Below are 4,630 nucleotides of genomic sequence, written 5' to 3' on the forward strand. Positions count from 1 at the left end.
AACTTTTACACATTGTAGACTTTTTAATGCCCTTTCAACCTGTAGTAAAACGAAAGTGGCACATCGTCAATAACATGTAGAAAAAAAAATAAAAACCATAAAATTCCCAAAAAATCAAACTTTCCAACCCCTTCCCAGGGCTCGATTTTTTTTAAACTTTTACACATTGTAGACTTTTTAATGCCCTTTCAACCTGTGGTAAAACGAAAGTGGCACATCGTCAATAACATGTAGAAAAAAAAAATAAAAATCCATAAAATTCACAAAAAATCAAATTTTCCAACCCCTTCCCAGGGATAACATATAAAGAAAAAAGAAAGACCCCTATAAGATTTATAAAAAATCTGACTTTTCAACTCCTAAGATTTTCAATACAACTGACGTATAAACACATATCGGTTTAGTCGTCTGACAAAATTCTTTACCCATATAAAAATACAAAATGAAAATTAATAATTTTGAAGTACAAGACTGTTGCTAATGCTACCATCAATTAAAAAATTTGTGCACAGAAAGCACATGTATAAATCAACACTGACGTCGGATTTTAAATTATATCTTTGTAAACAAGAGAGCATAATCCACCGTAGGCAATAATTGCARTGCACCCAATCCGCCGTCACTTCGGAATCAGAACCACATATCAAACATCTACTAGTCATATAATCCGATTRTTTTAAAAGAAATTCACGGAGTACCATCCTGTAGTTTTCAGGCTCATTTATCGTATACAAATCGGGATTGTATTCATTGAAAAACTTTTCGGAGAATGCGAGTACATACACACCGCAGTTAAAAGAATCCCTRTGAACTGGGTGTTCAATTATGCCAACTTTCCACAATAATTTATCCCCTGATCCTACTTGCAAAAAATTCAACCATTTGCACATATATTCTGAAGTTTCAGCTTTAGTACTTCCAAAAGGATTAATAAAGTAAAAGGTTTTTGTGCAGAAATCACTAATGCCCAAGCACCAGTMACTTTGGGTAATATTTAAAAATGGTAGCAACAAAATTCCAGAAAATGAGGTTTCTTGTTGTTTTACACCACCACTAAACGCAAAATGAACTTCTTCTGTATTAAAATAAGTCACACTGGTCTTGGCATGTTTTTTAAAAAGTGGCAAGCATACATCTACTAAAAAATTAGACAGCCAAGATCTGTTGGTCTCTCCTGGAAATTCGTACAAACAAACAAAATCTTCAATTCGTAAATCATTGTAGGGCAATAAATTATTATAAAAACTTACAATAAAAGGTATGGTATTTTTTTTGTAATAGCCTTCATTTTTCACTAACCCATTCGGGAAGAAATCTAATTTTACATTAACATTATTAAAGAATGACGATTCATTGGATTTTAAAACCTGCGAAACTTTATCATATTTATGGGTAGGAATGTCACAATCAGAATTTTCAGTAATGCTTGTTTTTGAGACATTTTCTAACTCACTGAAYACTTTCATAGCAGATGTAAAATAAGTGCTGTGTTCTGGTTTTTCTGACGTTTTACCTTTTCGTTTCCACACTTCGGTAGCAAGCATTTCCTTATTTTTATTAATTTTAATTTTTGGCTTAGTTGCAAGACCAGAAGAATTTATATTGAGCAAAGATCTTTTGACAATGCTCAAAGTTATCTCCCGAACATTTCGTAAAAATCRAGAACATCTCATATTTGGACTATCTAAAATATTATTTTTTATTAATCCATGCCAATTTTCAATGACTGCATTGCTATATCTTTGCTTACAATTTAAACCAATTCTGCTCRATAGAGGTAAATATGGCAAATATTTTTTTACTATACAAAATGCCAAATCTGGATTAAAATAAATATTGTTTGAATCAGTTTTTTCATCATAAATTTTATCATTAAGCAAAATAAAATCAAGAAGTTTCATAAAATGTAAATAATATTTGCTTCTTTTATATAAAATATTTTCATTTAAGTTTTCTAAATCATCGTTTYTATTAATATTACGAAAATTTTCGCCCTCTATGTCGCAAAATTTACTCTTTATTACATTGAGTATTTTTTCTGAAACGGGATATTTTGAAAAGCAAAGAATCACAAAAATTTGGAACCAACTCTCCACTTCTTTCAAGGTAGTCATATTAYAAACTYCCCCCATACAAAGTTTAAATATCATTTCTTGATCTTTATTTTTTTTACAAAACTTMCTTATGTCGTCAGAAATATTTTTCATTAGATGTGCACAACACAACTTAATTGTAATCTTAATMTTGGTATATTCATTGTCAAATATAATATTTACATATTGGGCAAGATTGTCCAATTTGTTCCARTGCTGCAAAATTGCATTTATTAAGGCAAAACTAAAATCAACCACAACAATGTCAAAGAGGGGCCAAACTAATTTCTTTGACTGATTTACAAAAGCCTCAAATGCCAATAACCATTGTGCAATTGAATAAGCAGAATGCTCTGAAGTTACCATTTCAAAAACTGGACAGATTTGTTGATGAGAATCTCGATGTATTACACCTGAATAGTAATAAACGCGCTTTGAWGTTCCAGGAAGAGGATGCACCACATTTCCTGTAGCATCTAAATGTAATATCAATTGGTTAACTTCACCTTTTACTGTTTGAACAAATTCGAGTTGATCTTTACTAAAAACATAAACAGTTAACGGAAAAAAAACTCGATAAATATAATTTCCATTTTCTCGTTGCATTTTTATTAAATCAAGAAATTCATCTTTGTCACGATCTAAAATTGCCAATTCTTCGCTCRTAWTTTTTTTATAAACATTGYCCGACTTTATGTCTCTCAAATTGCCGTTAACAATTTGTACTGACGAAGTATCATTAATATGATTTGAACGAACTTTAAATGGAGTGGAATGTTTTAAGTCGTTGCCAAGAAGACGTCGCTCAAACCCTCGAACGTAACAAGTTTTTTTTTGAAGTCCGTGATTAAAATTTTTGGAAGAACTAAACACAGAACCTAATATTAAATTTTCTTTTACTTCTAAAATAATTTTATAAAGTTTACYGTTGTCGTGGCAACACATTGCAAAAATTGTATATTTATTTTTCGATTTGTTCGAACTATTAGATTTGAACTTTATTGGACATACATTATTAACCATCTCGAACTTGCGTCGTATTGTAATTTGATAATTTAGCAGTTTTTTGTCCACTAAAATATCTTGAAATTCCTTAAAYSTCAACTTAAATGTTCCTTCGCATAATGTACAATTTTTAAAGCAAAWTTTACCATGTCTTTTTGGCCTTTCAATTGTTAAATCGTTAGTGCTACCTTGAGGTAAGGCTTCTATATTTTCATTTTTTTTCTTGTACAAATTTTTTATTGAATCAGGTATTTTCTCTATTGCATTTGTTGTCACATTACTTTTTTTATTGCTAATATTAATCGAAACCAATGATGGTTTCGGCGTTTGGGGTACATTAAAATCGTGTGGCGATTGAGGTTCAAAAGTTTCTAAGAAAGAAATTGAACTAATTTCTGGTGATAGAGGAGGAGCGGATTGAGTCTCAAAATTATTTTCAACAGAACCAGTTGTCGTTATGGGCGACATGCTCAAAAAATGCTCAGAAATATTGTGAGAATTTCTGAGCAACATACATTTTATTGCTTTTTTTATTTTTCTTATTTTTTCGAAAGAAACGTGACCAGATTTTAGAAGATAAATAGCACATTCTTCAAAAATACTGTCACTACTAGGCAAGCTTTGKAAATATTTAAACGATTTACAAGGCCTAGCTTCCTTTAGAAAAGAAGCAACCTCACGAATATCAAAATGAGATTTCATCTTGTGAAATAGAAACCCGCTATAAAATCCGATAAAAATAAAAAAAAACAAGCTTAATTCTATAATCAAAAATAAAAAAAAAAATACCTACTACCTAAGTCAAACACTAACTAATAAAAAAAAGGAATAGCTACTTAAAAAATCATCAGGTTCACAAGAGACAAAAATTTTAACACTTTTCTGCTAGACTTGAAGCACAAAAATTTTAACACTTTTCTGCTAGACATGAAGCACAACACTGAATGGAAATATACACTTTAAGAGAGAGAAAAACAATATTTCCAGCTAGAGTGCCATTCATTCGATTCCCGCTTTTTTAATTAAGGTACGTCCACACTTGCAACATGCATCCCACCGTTGTTAAAAAAGTAGGGATGTGTGTAAATATATGGTGAACCACCTCAGAGATGCATTTAAGCGATTCAAATATTGCTAATCTGAACGCATCTTTAGCGGTGTTGGATATTTCCAGTTGAAGACTGGAAGGACCACTTTTATCAGTTTTCAGAAAACCACAGTTCCGCACTTTATTTGTATGAAAAAACAAAATCAAATATAAACAATCTATTACTCAAATAAACTGAAATATAAACCTAAATGAGTGTTGGTTATAGTTTATAAAATATCAAAAAAAAAAATTAAGCTCTGGGAAGGGGTTGGAAAGTTTGATTTTTTGTGAATTTTATGGATTTTTATTTTTTTTTCTACATGTTATTGACGATGTGCCACTTTCACTTTACTACAGGTTGAAAGGGCATTAAAAAGTCTACAATGTGTAAAAGTTTAAAAAAAATCGAGCCCTGGGAAGGGGTTGGAAAGTTTAATTTTTT

This window comes from Tribolium madens, unplaced genomic scaffold, assembly GCF_015345945.1.
Source record: "Tribolium madens isolate multiple individuals breed KSU strain unplaced genomic scaffold, Tmad_KSU_1.1 Scaffold_20;HRSCAF=117;Tcas5.2_LG4, whole genome shotgun sequence".
NCBI classification, from domain to species: domain Eukaryota; kingdom Metazoa; phylum Arthropoda; class Insecta; order Coleoptera; family Tenebrionidae; genus Tribolium; species Tribolium madens.